Raw genomic sequence first — 20,640 nt, forward strand, 5'->3', positions numbered from 1 at the left:
AGTGGAATTCCTTAAAAGTATAGAGTTGGCAGATTAGCCAAAACCCCAAAACTACCAGGAATGATATTCCAAAGGGAATGTCCTTAATAGTAAAACTTATTCTACCTTTGTCTGAAATTCAGATCTAACTGAGCATTCCAGTTTTATCTAGCAGCACTGTACCCGTAAAGGCAATACATATAAAGTCCTCATTACTATCCAAAGCCATTAGTGAGGACTCTAAATGTTGTTTTGCTTTTTGTTTATTTGCGACAGTCCCATAATAAATGTTACTTTAGTAAAAATTTTGATCTGATTACGAAGTCCACGTCTCCCCCCCTAAAACAAACAAACAAACAAAAAAACCGCGCTACAAGACTTTCCACTGCGTTTCAGTCAGAGAGGAGCTTAACGCTATCTCCAATACAGCTTTCTGATCCCTCCAACACTTTGAAAGCCTGACCAAAAGTGACAAGTCTTAGGGGAAATGGAACGAACCCAGGGCTGTGCTGGCCGTCGCAGGAGGACACCCTCGCTCGTCCCGCGCCAGCCCGTCCACTCAGCATCCGCGCAGCGCCTCCGTCGCCCTCCCATAGGTCCTTCCGGGGACAGGCGAGGGCTTTTCATTTTCCCGCCCGCTCGGCCCGGCTCCGGCCCCCAGCGTCCCCACCCGGCCTTCCGAGCCCGCCCCGCCCTTCCGGACGCCACCTTCCCCCACCCGCCTTGAGGGCAGCCCGGAGGGGGCGGCCGCCGCCCAGCTAGCCGGCGGGAGGGGAGCCTGGGCGGGCCGCGGGAGGCGGGACGGAAGGAGGGGCGGGGCTAAGCGCCTTGGCGCCGCGTTGCCATGGCAGCGGGGCGGGGAGGAAACGGGGAGGGGGGGTGGGATGTGGTGCTGCGGCGGCCGCCACCGCAGCTGCCGCTGCCTGCTCGCGGCTGGGTGTCCCGGAGGCGGCTGCTGGGAGCCGCGGGAGCAGCTGCGGTGCTCTGCCATATTGTGTCTGGCCCGGCCCGACCCCCGCCTCCCTTTACGCGGCGGCTTGAGCTGACGGTGAGTTCCCGGAGCCGAGTGGCGCGGGCGCGGAGGCAGCGCGTGCGGCCGGCGGCGCAGGGCGTGGGGCGCGGAGGCGGCTGTCCCGTGACGCGCCGGGACATTTTTTTTTTTTGTCCCGTGAAGAATTGGCGCCCGGCGCGGGGGTGTTCCCGGCGCGCGGCTCGGGCGGAGCGTGGGTTCCCGGGGGTGTGGAACTGAGGCGAGCACGGCCCCGTGAGGAGTTAAGAGTTTCTCCCGAGGTAATGACCGTCCGGAGGGGGCGTCGCGCGGCCCAAGCCACACTGGGCAAGCCCAGAGGACAGCTGGGGCGCGCTCGGCTCAAGCCTGCTACCGGGGAGTTGCTCCAAGCACCCGGGGAAGCCGCGCCACGTCGCCGATCGGAGCGGGACGCGCGCGGCGTGGAGTCCGGGTCCGGCCCCGGACGGGATGGCTGGGCCAGGCGGAGGAGTGCCCAGGAGGAGCGGGGCACGACCCGCGTGAACTTCGGGCGCGGGGGCCCGGATGTGGGGTGGTCGACCCCGGCTCTGCTCCTCGCCGCCCCTCGGGCTGGCGCCCCCGGGGGTAGCTGGCCGGGTGGGTTGGGACTTGGACTGTTGGAGCGTTGCAATATGGACACTTCCTGTTCGCCATCTCCTCTGGGGCCGAGGCTACTTCTGCCCTTGGGTTCTCGGCCCCGACGGGAGAGGTCCGCGGTGCTCGACGGCCTTGAGCTTGGAAGCTGGTTGGTGAGCAGCGGCCAGTGGCCTGGAGCCCCGCACCCGGAGGGAGTAGGGGGGAGGTAGTCCATGTGCGAGGTGCTCGCTCTTCACTCCAAACTCCGCCCCCGGCTATCCTCTTGCATTTTTTTTTTTTTTTTTAAAGAAAAGCCTCTTCCCACCGCACCTCAGGCTAATTGGGGTGCTGTTTCGTAGGGAAACCGCACTCTTGCACTTCGTTTCTGCTTGAAAATCTTCCTTTTCATCTTATAGGTAATGCAGGGTGGGGTGGGGGAGTCCTAAGTACAGATAAATGACAAGACTTTTTTTTCCCCCTACTCGCAGCAACTCCAATGTGAGCGGTTAATTATTTCCAGGTTAAGTTGGTGCTCTTTCTCCTATCTTCTGCTTGTGACAGCCACGTGGCCGGCTGAGTGCAGTAGAGTGCTCTAGCGGCCAGAGGGCTTGAGGCTTCTCCGGTAACAGGGGCTTTGTAATGGTTTAGTCTTGAGGGTCTCCGCTTCAGATTTCCCTTGGTGCGCTGATAACCAAAGCCAAACCGACCGAGTCCTAGGTGTTGCACCTGAATCGTCCAGTGGTTTTACTTTGCGTTTCTGGGAAAGTGTCTATGAGCAGTTCTGCCGTTCTCTGCAGCTTTGATGAGTCATAAATTACAGCAGTGTTAGTTATCATCTCAGTGATAGGAGTAGAACGGCCTCTTGACTCTCCAGTTTGAATTTCAAAACCATTAACGAGAGATTCTAGTGAATGTAAAATGATCACATTCTGGTGTTGTTTTCAGTTTATAAAAAATAATTTATTTTCTTTTAAAATAGATTAACAATGAAAATACCTTTTCAGGGATAAATACCAGTCTGATTTGTATGCAGTCAAATTTGAGATGTTAGTTAATATGAAAAGAATTCATCTTAAGTGGAAAATTACTTTTTAGACTATGTAAAGGTGAAAGGGAAAATAAAGTTATAAAAATAAACTTTTGGAGAGTAAACTTTTAGAATGTCTGTACATTCCTAGATACCAATACGTCATATTTTGATTGCTTTGGCAATTTTTTTTTTTGTTTCTGCAACATGTTTTTATTATACTTAGTTTTACTTGATTGCTGAGCCGTAGGAAGGAAACACCTTAGATTTGTAAAGAATTGTGGAGAGAAATCATTCCAACTCTGTATACTGGAATTTTGATTATTCTGTAATGATTGTGCAGAGTGAAGTTAATGAAGGTATTGAAGAGCTGCTGTAGGGCTTGCCACTGTAGAGAAGAAAATGAAATTGAAAGTGAGTGTGTGCTGACCCCTGAGAGCAGTGCTTGTTGAGAAAGCAGAGTAAATGAACTGAAGAAGCAGATATTTCTGTAAAGCCAAAGACCAAAACCATGTGCTGCAAGTTAGAATTTAGGTCATTTGTGATGAGATCTAATAGCACTCAAACTGGAAGTCCTCCCTCCTCCCTCCCTCTCTCTCAGTGTGTGTGTGTTTTGAAAAGGCTCCCCCCAATGTCGTCCTGACTGATTTTGAAATTGGAGGGACCCTCCTGCCTCACTGTCTTTTGTTGTTTTGAACCAAGGTCTCTGTATGTAGTTCTGGCTGTCGTGGAACTTGCTGTGTAGATCAGGCTGGCCTGCCTCTGCCAGAGATCCACCTGCCTCTGAATCTTGAATGCTGGGATTAATAGTGTGCACCACCATGGATGGCCGCATGTGGATTTGTCGTGATTGTTTGAGCCAGGGAGTGTACATAAAGACAGCTTTAAACACCTGACCTGCCTCCCAGGAGCTGATGTTACCGTGTACACCAACCACACTTGGCTTATGTGCGTTTTGTTGCTGTGGATTTCAGCAATTCAAAAGAATGGGTATTTTTAAAATAATATTTTTATTCTTTAAGAATTTCATACAGTGAAACTCGCTAGAACCAATCCCACCTCTATACGCACGCAAATTCATATACTTTTTTTTTTTTAAACCCAAGAATGGTTTTGGGGTTTGTTTGGTTTGTTTTTTTTGGGTCAGGACTTCGATTGTGTAATTTAATAATTGGGTTTTATGTAAATGCAAAGGTCTTCGAAAAACAGCTTAGAGAGTTCAGGGCTTTACTGATTTAGAGAAGAAAGATACCTAGATCTGATCTTTTTCTTGAGTTGCGAGGAAAGTTCACAGCTGAGGCAGTCGAGCTAACTGTGTGAGGGCAGGAGCTGCGAGAGGCCATGGAGGGAGACTGTAGGCAGCTTGGATGGGGAGGCCCCCGGGAGAAGGAAGGCTGTCACCTTCTAAGGGGGAACTGCCTTGCTGCCTCCATAACCCTCCCACAGATAATGTCACCCAAATGGCCACACCCTCTTATTAAAACTCAACCGTGAATATGAGTTTTTTTTCTTTCACACTTTGGTTCCAGTCTTCTTCCATCTTAATGTTCCACTGTTGTGTAGAAACTTAGTTATTTACACCTCAGTTTGGTACTATAGCTTACTTTATATCTATGTTGACAATACCTGATTATTGGTTGGAAATATACCTGGACATTCAAACTTTAGGCCTGACTAAAATGCTGATTGCTCTGTGAGCCTTGGAATCATAGACTTCTAGACCCATCTTTACTTTCAACTGTAATTTCTTTTCCTTCTGTAAGAACATGTAACTATAGCATTCTCTACTGCCTCTTGACTTAACAAAATAAAAAAAAATAAATATTGAGTAACCATGTGTCAGCCTCTATTATAGGAGGAGTGAATAATATTGACCAAGAGGAATTCCTTCATGTTTTACTATCTTTTAGCTTTTGTTATCCTAGATTATAGGCTTGACCACTCATTAGAGCCTTATACTCTCTAGCTAGTCTGAATAAAGAAAAAGTAGGATTGGTGTACGAGGTGTGAAGATAAATAGATCTGTCTTTAAGGGTGTGAAAGGAACCACTTCTGAACTTACATATGGTCTGTCAATAACCATCCTCTTTAACTGCAGTTACTTTTTCCTTTAGTAATGCTCTTCCCAGTTCCTCCCATATGGTCTCATTTCCTCTAGAAAGAGGGTGCGGGTGCGGGCTGAGTGTGTGGCGGCAGCTGGTGGTGTGAATTTTCATAAGGGCAGTAGCTGAAGTGCTGAGGACTAAGAAGCTGCTTGGGAAGCTAGAGCCATGGCTTTGCTTTGGTCACATGGGGTCTGTAATGAACACAGTGTCAGTGCTGACGGCTCTACTACAGCAGAATACTGTCACTTCCTTGTCTCCAAACAGACCAGAAGAACATTTATCCTCATTTAATTTTTATTTAAACGCACTGTAAGAATAGTTTTGCATGTACAGGAAACATGCAAAAACCTCACCCAGTTTTCTCCAGTTGTTGGCGTCTTTCTTACTCTGGTACAGTGTCACAATTAAGGAAACTGGTTTCCTCTACATTACTGTTTAATGTGTTATTCAGAGTTCTCTAATTTTTCTCTAGTGTCCCTTTTTATACCATAACTACAGTTTTTTCAGACTTTGATGAAATGACAGCTTTAAGACCTAATCAGAAATTTATAAATGTCCCTCAGTTGAGATTTACCTGATGTCCTTCTCATGATGAGACCTGGCTTACAGGTTTAGGGAGGAAGGTAAAAGGTGAAGTGTCTTAGAGTATATTAAGAGTACCTTAGAACAGATAACCTTCATCACTGATTATGATCTGTTTGTCAGATTTTATTATATGTGTGTGTGTGTGTGTGTGTGTTTACATGATCTTATCCACTTCTCCATACCATAGCAGATCTACTTTGGAAGTAAATATTAAGTATAGTTCATGCTCACAGGACTTGACCCAGTTTTGATTGATTTTTCAAAAATTTCCTTCAACCTAATTTTCCTTTACATTAAAATAAAATTAAACCTGGACCAGTGCTTTTGAGCCTCTACTGAATTTAGGTGGTAAGACTGGGGTTTCAAGCAAGAAAGACATCGTTTTACCCCAGGAGTATGTCAGATTCAATCATAAAGTAGGATTTACTGTCTTACTCTGTGTTCTTATTTCATTAAGATTTATAAATACAAAGTTACTGAAACCATGAAAGTCTAAATAAAGCTCTTTAAATGGCTGTTTGTAAGCTGTCATACAGGTTTAGTGTGTGCGCCATAAAAATAACTGTCCTTTTGCTGTCGGCAGTTCCATTCTTCTAAATCACACTGAGAAGTTACCGGAATAGTTTTAACTGTTGCTAGCTATCTTTAAAGCTTTGTTCTGGTGTGTGCGTTTGTTTTGAAAAGGCTCTCACTATGTGATCCTAGCTGGCTTTGAAATTGGAGTGACCCTCTTGCCTCTGCACTTTTGAGACAAGGTCTCCTATGTAGCTTTTGTTGGCCTAGAACTTGCTATGTAGATCAGGCTGGCCTGCAACTCCTAGAGATCCTATTGTGTACTGACGCTGGCCTTGAACTCCTGATCCACCTGCTTCAACTTGCTGCTGAGTGCTGGGTGTATGCTTCCATGCCAGATTATAGAGTTTTCAGGTGTTAAAGAAGGTAAGAATTTTCTTGCCTTTTTAAATGATTTTATTTTGTGTGTGTGTGTGTGCACACATTCCTGAGGCGGCCAGGAGAGGGTGTCAGATCACCTGGACCTGGAATTACAAGTAGTTGTGAGCTGCCCAGTGTGGTTGCTGAGAATTGAACCCTCTTCCTCTGCAAGAGAAGCAGGCACTTTTAGCCACTGAACCATATCTCCAGCACATCTTGCCTTCCTGATAGTTTGCTCCTGATCCTGTGCATTTGGTTCTTTTGGCCCCCAGAAGCCTGTTTGGTTTGTTTGAGAAATGATTCTAAATTGATGTGTGAAAATACGTGTCTGGGAAGACACATGGGAAAGAACGGGCACATGCACAGAGGCCAGAGGACAGTTTGGGGGAATTGGTTTTCATGAGTCAAACTCAAGTCCTTGGGACGTGGCAGGTGCTTACACTCGATGAACCATCTTGCTGGCCCTCTTTTTCTTGAGGCAAGATCTAGTTGTAGATCCAGACTGGCCCAAATTCACTGCTTAACCCTGCTGTCTTAACTGTTGAGTCTCCTGCTTCAGTCTTCTGAATGTTCGGACCACGGGTATGGAGCCTCATACCCAGCTTTGAAATTCTTCCTAAATTGTATAAATACTCTTTAATTTGTGGATTCGCTGCGTAGAATATTAATACTAGGTTTTTGCAGTGATATGGTGCTGCTAATAGAGGTCTCCCCCTCCACACACCCTGAGATAGGGTGTCTCTGTGTAGCTCCAACTGGCCTGGAACTCATAGAGATCCATCTGCCTCTGTCTCCTAAATAGTGGGATTGAAGGTGTATGTTACCATGGGTGGCTAATATAGTTATTTTGAACTTTGTATATGACCTTAGAAGTAAGGAACTTAGGAAACTAATAAAAACATATCGTTGTGGTTTATCTAAAAAGAAGGAATATAAATAAAAGTGGGAAGACATTTCTTTTAAATTAAGATTTTACTGCACTGTGGCTTTGTTTCATCCTTAAATGTTCACTTGAATGAACTCCCAACAACCCCAACCTGCACACACCTAAATCAGCATGTGGGATCTGATGTACAGGTGGCTATGAGCCACCTGACATGGGAACTGAACCCATGTCTCCTGGAAGAGCAATATGGGCTTTTAACTGCTGAGTTGTCTCTCTCCAATCTAAATGCTCCTTTTTTTTATGCTTACTGACCATTTATTAATAATTGTAACAATTTCTACCCCTTATTGTCTACTGTGTCTTGGCAATAATATTTTGGTGCTAGATACATACATGAGTATATAATTTCCAGCAACAGCTCTGCAGAGTTGTATTCTTGCATATATAAGAAATAAATAATGAGAAATTATGTAAATGTAGTGCTGGGTATTTGAACACAGATCTATCATAGTAAAAGTCCATGTTTTCTTTTTATTACAGTCTGAAGTCTTTTAAGAAAATGGGTTATTTGTCAGAATGAAATGCTCGCATATTGATCTGTTCCACGCAGGAGCCGTAAAGAATGCTTGATAGAGAGACTTATTTACATGCCTCGGCTGGCAGGAATACCGCTGCTTTCTTGTTCCTGTGAGCTAAATAGTGGATGCTGCCCCCTGGGACTCGGGAGGTTCAGCTATCTGTCAGGCTGTGTAGGTGAGTTGGTGGCTGGTGGGCTTGCTTGACTCCACATCTCGCTGTTCAGTTACCTAGCATGACATTCTGTTATAATTATTTTTTAAAATATTTGCTCACTAAATGTTACAGTTTTGCTAGAGCATAAAAATGAATACATTGTATTCTGCCTACACTGATTTATAGCCTGATGTCTGTCTTCCTTCTTCCCTTCCCAGTTCTGTATTTTTTGAGGCGTGGTGCCACAAAGCTCAGGCTGGCCTTGAACCTTAAGTGCAGGGAAAGGCTGACCTTAAAACTTCTCTTTTTTCAGTGTACACCTTTAATCCCAGCACCTGGGAGGCAGAGACTGGTGGCTCTCTGTGACTTTGAGGCCAGCCTAGTCTGCAGAGCTAGTTACCAGGACAACCAAGACTGTTACCCTGTTTCAAAACAAAAAAATGTACAACACCAACAAAAAACTTGTTTTTCAGGTGTTGGTATTATAGGTATTCATGGTTTCCCCTATGCTACATGCTAGAATCAATGTAAAGAATTGTATTCAGCATTTTGCAACAGTGTTGCTTTCAGTGTAACAACTGAGGAAAAGTAGTTGCCTTTATTTTAGACAGTCAGGCCCCATGGTCCTGTATGTCTTATACAGCAGCCCATCTGTACTCATTTATTGCCTACTTGGCCAAGGGAGTCTCTTCAGCTACCTTCCTAACACTGTTCTTTGTGAAGTGTTTTGAAAGTGGGCTTTGGGTCTTTCAAAGATGGTTTCTGTTGGTACTGAGGAGCATGGATTGGAGGAATGTGAGCCAAGCCTGGTCAGAATGCTAGTGCCATAGAGCAGGTGAGCTCTCCTTTCTTCTGAGGCTGTAGTGCTTTGCCTTTCTCGGGGCACTAATTAAAATGTTCTGTTATGGTGATCTCTGTGTCCCTTCAACTAAATTGAAGTACCTTGTTGTGATACTCACTTGGTAATACTTGTTGAATTTTTATTGGCTTTTGAGTCTCTCCTGATTATGTCTCAAAAATAAATGTTCTTGGCTGTCTTAACCAAAAAGATATGTTTTACATATCTTAAAAGTTTGCACTTTGGTCTACAAATAAAGGCCAGATACTTCTAAAATGTGTTATATTTGAGGAGCAACAGCTAGCTACTGTAGACTTAAGTCCATCACACTGCCAAACATGATTAAATATTATGGGACAGTCAATCTCTTGGTTTGCCTTCTCATTTTATTAAACTATTTTAGAGATTATTCCAAAAAATTTTTATCTGTTTTGTAGAGTGAAAAGTAGATATACAAACCTTTTGAAGCAAGTATATAACTTATGAGTTACTGTGAGTCCAGCTCCACATCCCCTTCTTAGTAGGGACTTGCATTTGCCAGCAGGAAGCCCCTCAAGACTTTTAATCACAGTGTCCTTACTTTTTCAGGTGGCTGGGGGTAGCTTGCCTAGTATGCACAAGGAGACCCTAGATCCCATCTCTAGCACACTCACTTTGGGGTTTTGCTTGAGACAGAATCTGGCAATGTTACGTAGTCTCAAATTAGACTTGGACTCCTCCTGCTTTGGCTTCCCTAGTTGCTGGGATTACATGTCTGTCTTTAAAAGAAAAAAAAAATCAGGTTTGTGTTTAGCATTTAATTTGTCTTCCTCATTTCCCACCCCCATCTTGTTCATTAACTCTTTCATATTATGTGTCTCCTAAGGTTGCATGTAACATACTCATTTCTTTTCTTGTAATTTCTTAACATGAGCTTTTATTTTTGGATCTTTTCTCCTCTTCCCTTTTATTTAGTATTCTTGAACTCTTGTCCCTTCATTTTTAAGCTCTTTCATTTCTACTTATGCTATTTTTCTTTTATGGCTTGTATGTTTTTTTGTTTTTAAATTCATTTTGAAATCTTTGGTTTATTTTATGAGTATTGCCTGAAAAAGCCAGAAGAGGGTAGTGGATCCCCTGGGACTAGAGTTACAGATGGTTGTGAACCACTTGTGGGTACTGGAACTTGAACCCTGTCTTCTTCAAGAGCAGCTCTTGCCCATAAACACTGAGCCCCATCTCCAGGCCTTTGTGTTTTGAGACAGGGTTTCACTCTTGCCCTCCCTGGCCCAGAACTTGAGCCGACCTTCTTTCTACCTGCCTTCCTAGTGCTGGACTTAAAGAGGCGCTGTAGCAAGCAAGTCAGCTTTCTGAGTATTTTATTTTCAAATATGCTTTATTATCTAAAAGGTTGTAATTTTACTTGTTTTCAATTATAACTTTATTTAGGATTATATCAGTATTTTAGCCATATGAACTTTCTCTAAATTTCCAGGAGATGACTTTGATAGGTTGGACTACATGAAGTTTTTCCTGCTGTATTTATTTATCTATCTATCACTAAAGTTTATGAGGATAGGCTTCTAAAAGTTCCAAGCACTCTACAAAATTTGTTTGGAGGCAGGGTCTCACTGTATAGCCCTGGCTGTCCTGAAACTCCCTATGTAGACAAGCTGGATTCAAATTCACAGAGATTTGCCTGCCTCTGCCTCCCATGTGCTGGAAATCCAGCTTTCTCCTTCTCCCCCTTTTAAAAAATACAGTATCAGGCTGGAGAGATGGCTTAGAGGTTAAGAGCATTGCCTGCTCTTCCAAAGGTCCTAAGTTCAATTCCCAGCAACCACATGGTGGCTCACAACCATCTGTAATGGGGTCTGGTGCCCTCTTCTGGCCTGCAGGCATACACACAGACAAAATATTGTATACATAATAAATAAATAAGTAAATAAATAAATAAATAAATATTAAAAAAATACAGTATCAATTTTCTTGCCTCAGGCTTAGTGCTGATATTGCAGGTGTGCCACCATGTGTCATTACTCTCTGGACTCTTTCTTTGCTTGACCCTCTTCTCTCCAGTTTTATTTCCATTCCATACTATATACTAAGTGTGGGCTCTGTCCTGGAAGAGAGCGCCAAGGCTCCATTTTAAGAGTTTAGACAGATAGAGCAACCCTGGGCATGTGTCACTTGACCTCTTCTTATCGGAGCCTGCTTAGCACTGACAAATTGTTCCCCTGGGACTTCCCAGGGAAAGCCTATTGGTTGGTGTGTTTCTGTTTGCAGCTCACTGGGTTGTTTCTCTTGCCCTCTCTTATTTAGACACCTTTAAATAAAGGCTATGGCCATTCTTTCAGTCCTTTGTTTTTAGGGTTTTGTTGTCTTGGGTGAATTAATGAGTTTGGGGGTCTGCGGTCTAGTTGCTTTTTTTGGCGGTGGTGCTTGGGTTGAAACTAGGGCCTTGCACATGGTGGGCAAACACTCTAATCCGCAGCCGTACTCCTGGCTTTAGCTGCTGCCTTTGTGTGATGATTATGAAGAATCAGAAATTGACTGCACTATAGCTGCTGCCCTGCCTAATCCTCTCTAGCATTATTTTAACTTGAAATGAGCACACCTTTTTGTCCTAAAGCCTAGTGACTCCTTTTTACCTAAAATTAGTACCATTTAATCTTTTTACAGTAATTTATGTATCAAAAAGCTCCACATTAATTTTTTTCTGTTTCTTCTTAAGATAGCATTTGAGAATCTAGTAAAGGTTCTTTGGAGAGGTGACCCTAGGATTATTTCTTGTTTCAGATATTTTCTTGATTGCCCTAGTTGTTTGTTTTCGGTTGGTTGGTTGTTTTTTGTTGTTGTTTGATTTCTTTCTTTTTTTTTTCCGAAACCAGGTTTCTCTATGTAGTCCTGGCCACACTGTAGGTCATGCTGGCTTCAAACTCAAAAAGATCCAACTACCTCTGCCTCTCGAGTCCTGGATGGAAGCCACCACTGCTTGGCTCCCCTAGTTCTTTTTTTTTTTTTTTTTTTTTTTTTTTTTTTTTTGATTTTTTTGAGACAGGGTTTCTCCGTAGCTTTTTGGTTCCTGTCCTGGAACTAGCTCTTGTAGACCAGGCTGGCCTCGAACTCACAGAGATTCACCTGCCTCTGCCTCCCGAGTGCTGGGATTAAAGGCGTGCGCCACCACTGCCTGGCACTGCCCTAGTTCTTAACACTATTTAGTAGCTAACCCTCATGGTATAGAGCTAGGCACATTGTAAAGGTATAGAGATAATTGGATATAAATAACTCAATATTGATGGGTTAGTGTTTGGGGGAACTTGTTGGATTTTATGTTTTCAGAGATTATTTGACTCAGATGTGCTTGCACATAGTCCTAGATATTTGAGATGCCGAGGCAGGAAGATCACTTAAGTCCAACAGTTGAAGGCTAGCCAGAGCAGCATATTGAGACCGGATCTTAAAATAGCTAGGGTCTGAGAGATGACTCAGTGATTAATAGCACCTACTGCTCTTGCAAAGGACCAATGTTTGATTCCCAACGTCCACCTCAGGTGGCCCACAACTTCTTGTAATTCTAGCATCCAGGGTTCTGATGCTTCTGGCCTCCATGAATACCAGCACATGCACAAAACTCATACACAGACACATAATTTTATTTATTTATTTTGGTTTTTCGAGACAGGGTTTCTCTGTGTTGCTTTGGAGTCTGTCCTGGAACTAGCTCTTGTAGACCAGGCTGGTCTCGAACTCGCAGAGATCTGCCTGCCTCTGCCTCTGCCTCCTGAGTGCTGGGATTAAAGGCGTGTGCCACCTCCACCCGGCCACAGACACATAATTTAAAATGAGATAAATCTTTAAGAACAGATAAGAGATAGTTTGAAAATATGAATTGAGTGATCAGAAAGCAAATGGAGACTCTTTTGTTCATTTATTTCAAGACAGGGTTTGCCTGTGTAGCCCAGGCTGTCATGGAACTTGCTTTGTAGACCAGGTTGGCTTTGAACTCAGAGACTCATCTGCCTCTGCCTCCCTCATGTTGGGATTAAAGGTTATGAGTTGCCACTGCCTGGCATGAGAATTCTAATTTTTAAAAAAATCAATTTGTCAGGCATTGGTGGCCCACATCTTTAATCCCAGAATTCAGAACTCGGGCAGAAGCAGGTGGTGAGAGTTTGAGAACAGCCTGATATACAAAAAGAGTTCCAGGACAGCAAGAGCTGTTACACAGAGAAAACTTGTCTTGAAAAACCAACAACAGCAAAAAATCCTTTTATTTGTATGTTTGTGAGTGTACACATGTTTGTACCTGCAGAGGCCAGAAGGGGGGGGGGCAATCTCCTGGGGCTGGAGTCATAGAATGTGAGCTACTTGACATGGGTATTGGGAACCACTCCTAAAAGCAATATGTACTCTTAACCTCTGAGTTGTCTTTCTAGCCCAATGGAGAGTTCTTTTTATGTTCAGAAGAACAAAGAGACTAAGTTGTATAAATTGTATAAAGATTGGCTGACATGTCAGATACTTGCTGTCTTTTAGGAATCAGCTGTATCCAAACAGGTGTAGCACAAAACAGCCCCAGTGCCACAATTGAAAAGAAGAGCATAGATTCTTTTAGACATAGGTTCTACTTAGATTCATGTTTGCAGAGGGAATGTGGGGAGTAGGAATTGACTTTTCTTGAGAGGTAATGGGTAGCTTAAGTGATCTGGCTTTACCCCCTGAGCCATCTTGGGAGAGTCCAGTTCCATTTAAAAATTACATTCCAGTGTTCTGCCTGTATCTCTCCCGCTCATCCTCCTTCCCTCCCTTTAGATAGAGTTTTCCAAGTGTTACTTAGTGCTGCAGCACAGTTCTGTGGTGGAGCTCTTGCCTCCCCCAAGAAACCTTGACCAGAATACCTCTTAAAGGAGAAGAGAAATTTGGCAAGTGCCATTACAAAGCAGAATGGGAGACAGTGCCAAGCAGACTGTTCTATACTTGGACGGCAAATTGCTCAGCCTTGACTCTTGTTTCACAGTTTGATGAATATATCTCTTTTGTTTAGCTGAAATAAAACATAAGGTGACAGAGTTTGGGTGTGCTTTTCCCTTTGTGCTTCTCATCTAGTTGGACAGCAGGTTATACCTGATGAATTCTGTTTAGTGATGTTGAGTCTATTGTCGTCAGTTTCCTTTCTCTGGTTAGCAATTTGTCCGACTTCATTTGAATTAAGTACCTTAAAGGGTATAGAACTTTAGTGTTTATAGAACAATCCAGAGTCTGTTGTTTCTTTTGTATTACTTACACTAATAACCAGTAGAAGACTAAAGTAAGAGAGGAATTAAAGGAGGAGTTGCCATTGTTAGGCTTTTCTGTGCTGTATGTGCACATGTGTGTGATGGTCTCTACATCCAGAGGCCACAGGTGGGTGTTGGGTATCTCATTCTTTCATTTTCTGCTTTATTATTTTAAATCATCTTGGGACTAGGCTGGTAGTGAGAGAATCCTATTGGTTCTCCTGCCTCGCACAGTCCTAAGGTCTTAACAGGCATGTGTGGCCGTACCTGTCTTTTTTTACTTGAAAGCTAGGGATTTGAACTCAGGTCATCATGCTTGCACAGAAATCACTCTTACCCGTTGAGCCGTCTCCCCAGCACTGCTCTCACGTTGCTCAAACTGGCCTTGAACCACTAATCCTCCTGCCTCTTCTTAAGTGCTGGATTACAGGTGTCTTTTGAAAGATGATAGTTAAGTAGACAATCCAGGAGTTAAAAGTTGTAGTAGCAAGCTTATAGAGAAGTGGCCAGTAAACACTTGATCAGGATTAATATAGTTTGGATTTACTTCAGGAGCATTATTCATCCTAAGGATGTAGATACTGAGTTGGCTATATTGATGACAGCCCTTTGCACTGACAGAGTAGTGAAGGCAGGGTGGCACCTAGGGCAGAAGCGAGCATGGGCTCCAGCGGCACTTCCACTGAGCTGCATACCACTTAGTCACCCTGTATCTGTTTCCACATATAAAAGAGAACCCAATAATAATCACCGTCTGGTAGGGATGTTGCAAAGCTCGTGAGTTTTAGTCAAGATTTTGAAATGACACCAAGTGTTCTTTTATTCTTGTAATACACACATGTACATTTATCTACAGGAAAGTCAGTTAATATTTAAATTTGAGTGCGTGTGTTTAATGTCTTGGTTTGTTGTATAGACCTACCCTAAACTCTTCTGCTTTGGTCCTAAGTGCTGCGTGCTCAAAGGTAGCACACACCACCTGAATTTCAGTTTCCATTATTACTTAGAATATTCTGGAAAAATTGGATTATACCATTTCTCAGATACCAAAGTAACATAATAGCAGAACTGTTGGAAAGATGTATATTAAACCATTTTGGGTGTGGCGGTTTGTTTATTTGATTGTGGGAGAGAAGAAGGGTCTCTCCCAAGTCTGGGTGTGAGACCGTTCTTCCTGTTTCAGGATGAAATGCGGAGGCTACACAGCGGATGCTGTAGTTAGGTGTGCTGCTATGTAAAGCACAGACATGCAAGGCAGCTTACTTTAGGGACATGGTATCACAGTTCCTGTGTGTTGGGATTTCCATTGAAATATACTACATTTTTAGTAGTCTAGGTAATAAAGCATGTAGAGTAGATTAGTTCCATGATTTAGATAATAGTAAACATTTTCAAATTGTTTTGTTTTTAATTTAAAAAATAGAAGCATCCACTTTCCTTGTTAGTCTGGGGGACACTTTTTATTCAGTTGAGGTTTTTTTATGGTATATATCCTAAATTTTTATTTTGTTCAATTTTGAAGTATGTGTATATGGGAGGGAAGGGGGTTTGCACAAACCAGGAAAGGATATAGAAGCTCCCTGAGGCTGTAGTTAAGGCAGTTCTAAGCTGCCCAGTATAGGTGCTTGGAACCAAACTCAGTCATCTGGAGGAGCAGTGTAACTGCTGAGCATTCTCTTTGGCCCTGTGATACTGTTGGTTTTTTGAAACAGGGTCTCACTGTGTAGCCTGACTGACCCGAAACTCATAGAGATCCGCCACCTGTCCCTCCTGAGCCCTGAGTTTAAAAGGATTAAAGTCTATATCACCATATTGGGCCCCTGTGGTATTGGTTTTTGAAATCATTATTTATGGGTAAATCAGGGATTTCTTGTCATAAACATTGTGGGTTTCCCCCTCTAATTTAATAGATCTTAATAATACTTGAGGCTCTTAATGTTTATATTTTAAGAACATTTTTAATTAAAATTTTTGCTTTATGTTTATGTGTATTTTGCCTAAATGTATATCTGTGTACCACATGTGTACCTGGTACCTACTGGAGTCAGAAGAGGGCATCCAATGCCTGTAACTGGAGTTACAGATGGTTGAGCTGCAGTCATGTGGGTTCTCTTAACGGCAGAGCCATCTCTCTAGCCCCTCTACCATGCTGATTCACTGATAGACTTTGCCCTTGACTTTAAAGAGGAAGTCAGCCCATAGACAAATGAATATGTGGTTTGTTTAGAAGTCTAGAATTTTAAACTAGGCGCTGTAGTGTGAAAAGCTGAATTCTTCTACAGAATCTCAAATAATGCATCTTTTTACTTTCCTCAAGAAACTCATGGCTTTGGAGATACCCTGAAACTATGTGTAGGAATACCATACTGTGTGCAAATTATTTACATAGATGTGGAATATAAACTCAAGGTTGCAGAATGTACCTGACTGAATTAGGAAGAGAAAAGAGTAGATTTAGAGAGAAGCTGCCAAACAGCCTTTTTCTTTTTCTGTTTTTAACATTGTTGAAAGGTGTGTTGTTGTTGTTTTCCACTCAGTTTTATTTCTTTTACCCTCATTTCAGAAGCAGTTTCTCCTTGAGAACTCTGTCCCCCGCTTCTCTTAACTTGAAAATGCAGCGGCACACATTATTTTGTTCAGAGACAATGGATCACATGCTGTATCACTAAATCTGACCTGGAGGCAGTTTTATCCCTCAGTTGTCCTGGATACATGACATTATGTAGCATTATGATCAAATATACATCTTTGTCTTGTACATTTGGGATTTTAAAATATATTTTATCTATTCTATGTGTGTATATGTATACCTGAGGGTATCTATTATACCACATGCATTCAGGAATCTGAGAGATCTAGGAGCACATTGGATTCCCTGAGCTGGAGTTACTGGTGCTTCTGGGTGGGTGATTCAAACCTGGGCTTCTACACTGCACATTCTAACAATTGAGCTGTCTCTCTAGGACTACATTTAGGATTTTAAATCTGTCTTCTAATCTCAGAATTAGGTGTTTTGGAATGGGCACGATTTGTAATGAAGAACCTTAAAGAATGTAATGTAAATCTGTAGGAAAAAATTGGGACATCTTGCGATCCCTGTCTTAGTTGCTGTTCTATTGCTGTGAAGAGACACCTTGACTGATAAGAGAAATCATTTAATTGGGGGCTTGCTTACAGTTTCAGAGGTTCTTTATAACCGTGGTGGGAGCATGGCTGCATGCATGTGGGTGCTGGAGAAGCACACAATGATCGCAGAGAGGAAGCAGGAGAGCGAGCTAGTGTGAACTCCTAGAGGTCCTGCTTCTGTCTCCCAAGTGCTGGGGTTAAAGGTGTGTACTACCATACCGACCATAAGCGTCTTGATAATAGATGGATTTTTTCACTTGATACATTCTGACTTGAATATGAATTCAAGATTCTGACTTGAATATGAATGGATATTATTCTGTACATTTTTATATAGCTGTTTTCATTATACCATATATTGTATTAGTTCCTATCTTTTGTTTCTGAGAATGTTAATAAGTAAAAACTTAAATTTGTTTCTAAATTTTTTAAGGTTGTCGTTTTTTAAAGACTTATTTTATATGTATAAATGTTTGCCTTTGTTGTGTGTTTCTGTGTGTGTGTGTGTTTGTGTGCCATGTGTATCTGCAACTGGAGCTACAGGTGGCTGTGAACCTCCATGCGGGTTCTAGGAACTGAACCTGACCTTAGGCAAAAGCAGCAAGTGCTCTTAACTTGTCTCTCCAAGATGTTTCTCCGGTCTATTTTCAAAATTCCCTTATGTCTTAAGAATGTTGGCATCGGGCAGAACTGTTGAGATATTAACAATATACTGAAAGTTCAGAGATGTAAATTATTTTACCACTTAAATCCCCGAGGTCAGAAGAAGGGTTCTGTTAAAGTGATGGGGTTGGCAGAGTCCAGTCACAAGTGCAGTGAGTGAAACAAACAGAATCCGGAAGTTCATGTTGCATTATGAGGAAGTCGGGAAACAATGATTGTGGCACCTTCTGAGAAGTCCTATGGTCAGCTGCTGTGCCTGGTGGGTCTCATTGGTATGAAGGAGAGACATGTAGTAAATCTTTTCAAAGTTTCAAAATTAAAAAAGTCACTCATTAATTGATAAACTAATCTGTGTTATAGAAAGCTTTGTGATAGAATGGGCTAGCAAGAGGTGGCTTTTGATTTGGCCTTGAGTTTTCTGATAAGTCCATGAATTGGCGTGTGTGTGGGTGTGTGTGTGTGTGTGAGGGGGGGGAGGGAGGGACAGGGGTAACTACTAAAAATAATCTAGCATACTAGCATAACATTTTCCTCAAAAACTTTGAGCTTAAGTTTAAACTATAAAAATAAATATATTTAAAAAAAAATTGGAGGAGTAACAAAGTCCTTTAGCAAACCTGTAATATAAACAGCTTTTCAAATAAGCCCCCTCCAGTTTTTACAGGTCCTTCAGTTAGTGTTTCAGATCGTGGACTCCACCGGTGAGGGAGTAGTAGTCTCTATTGCAGGCTGTACAGTAAGCTCTAGTCTTTATGATGCTGCAGGCATTTGTGGGGGAGGTTGAGGAAGGGATGGTTGGGGCTTAGTTGTACATGATACAATTTTATATATTTTTAGACAGAAATAAATGTTGATTTGTTGTTGTTGTTGTTGATGATGATGATGATGATGATGATGATGATGATGATGATGATGATGGAGAGCAGGCTCCCTTTGTTTGTCCCAGTCACCTGGCTAGCTTACACCCGAAATAATCACACAGAAACTGTATTAATTAGAACACTGCTTGGCCATTAGCTCTAGCCTCCTATTGGGTAACTCTCACAACTTGATTTAACCCATTTCTATTAATTTGTGTTCACCATGAGGTCGTGGCTTACCAGGAACGATTTAGCATTTCTGACCTGGCGTCTCCATGGTGGCTCTCTGTCTCTGCTTTCTTCCTCCCAGAATTCAGTTCTGTCTCCTCCGCCTACCTAAGTTCTGCCCTATCAGGCCAAGCGGTTTCTTTATTAACTAATGAAAGCAATAAATAATACAAAAACACAAAGGCTGCAAGTCTTGCTAAGAAGATGCTCATCTACAGTGTCGTCCCGGCATTTTCAGCTTTGCTTGCTATGTATTTCCTGTAATGCTGAGGCATATTTGCTGCCATTTATACTCCATTCCAAGTAATGGCTGTTACAGTTCATATCAGCTTGGTAATGTGCCAGCATTGTAGCAGATTTGGAGGACACACATCACCCATATAGTACAAACATAAGACATCACAAAAATTTATGAACCAAAAGATTATAGACCTAATAAAAGAATTTATAAAAAAACTTATTTGCCCCCATCTAAATTAGTTTCTGAGAGATTTTGCTTTTTGAGTGCCTGTTACGTTAATGCACTTGTGTTACCTGTAGCAGAGAGGCACAGCCTAGCACTGCTAGCAGCAGTCCAGGGAGTTCTTCTCTGCTTGATGGCCTCTATTCAGGTCAAGACTGACCGTTGTTTGCACTGTGGGAAGGGTTTTCAGGAGAGTTTATTATCAGACACGGGGAGTCACAGCTTGTACCCCCGAGTTTGATAACAAGTTCATTAAATATTAAGACAGGAAGATGTGGGGTGAGGAGGAGCCCAAAACAGGCTTCTCAAGATAATCACTTTTAGGTGTCTTACAGTGCCAGTGGCTTAAATGATGTAATTTACAAGGCTTAAACATTAGTCAAAGCTTAGACCTGAAGTTTAAATATTAAGTAGAAATGTATGGGCTGGTTTACTATTTTTCTTTCAGATTTTTTAAAATTTTATTTTATTGATATTTATTGAGCTCTACATTTTTCTCTGCTCTCCTCCCTGCTCTCCCCTCCCACTTTCAACCCTTTCCCAAGGTCCCCATGCTCCCAATTTACTCAGGAGATCTTGTCTTTTTATACTTTCTACTTCCCACATAGATTAGATCTATGTAAGTCTCTCTTAGTGTCCTCATTGTTGTCTAAGTTTTCTGGGATTGTGGTTTGTAGGCTGGCTTTCTTTGCTTTATGTTTAAAAACCACGTATGAGTGAGTCTGGGTTACCTCACTCAAAATAATGTTTTCTAGCTCCATCCATTTTCCTGTAAAATTCAAGCTGTCATTTTTTTCTGCTGTGTAGTACTCCATTGTGTAAATGTACCACATTTTTCTTATCCTTGTCCATAAAATGGCTCTCAGTTATCTCCACTTTAATTGATGGCTAGCTGACATATAGCATGCAAGGCGTTTAGTATATACTATCTGGCCCTGAAAATATTGGCTGGTGTTAACACTAATTGAGGAATTTAGTTGTGGCTCCCAGAATCCAAATAGACAAGCTCCGTAGTTCTTGAAATAGCCTGCTGACTGTTCTCTAAGCAATATGAAGCTTTGCAGGTACTTCTCCCCATGTCAGTTAAGTAAGCATAAGCACTTGAATAGGTAATAAGCTTTACAGCTTTAGAAATGAGACATCTTTCTGTACATTGAAAATGAATTAAAGAAACATTAGTTCTTAGTCCCTCTGGTCATTTATGCTCTTAGGGGAGTAGATTTTTAAGTATATATAAAAAACAAAATGGGCTGGAGCCGGGCGATGATGGCGCACGCCTTTAATCCCAGCACTCGGGAGGCAGAAGCAGGTGGATCTCTGTGAGTTCAAGACCAGCCTGGTCTACAGAGCTAGT

General features: G+C 42.4%; 1 protein-coding gene across 2 annotated transcripts in view; it reads left to right on the forward strand.

Annotated features, from left to right (window-relative positions):
• Nucleotides 1–851: 851 nt before the first annotated feature.
• Foxn2 (forkhead box N2) overlaps nt 852–20,640 on the forward strand; it is a 47,200-nt gene continuing 27,411 nt past the window's right edge. The window contains exon 1 of one of the 2 annotated variants that reach the window (XM_026783133.1): nt 852–1,027. The gene's annotated coding sequence lies outside the window, so the exon portion shown is untranslated. Of the gene's footprint in view, nt 1,028–7,757; nt 7,872–20,640 lie in introns of those variants that run through there. The other variant, XM_013348973.2, reaches the window with a different exon arrangement.

This window comes from Microtus ochrogaster, chromosome 16 (assembly GCF_000317375.1).
Source record: "Microtus ochrogaster isolate Prairie Vole_2 chromosome 16, MicOch1.0, whole genome shotgun sequence".
NCBI classification, from domain to species: domain Eukaryota; kingdom Metazoa; phylum Chordata; class Mammalia; order Rodentia; family Cricetidae; genus Microtus; species Microtus ochrogaster.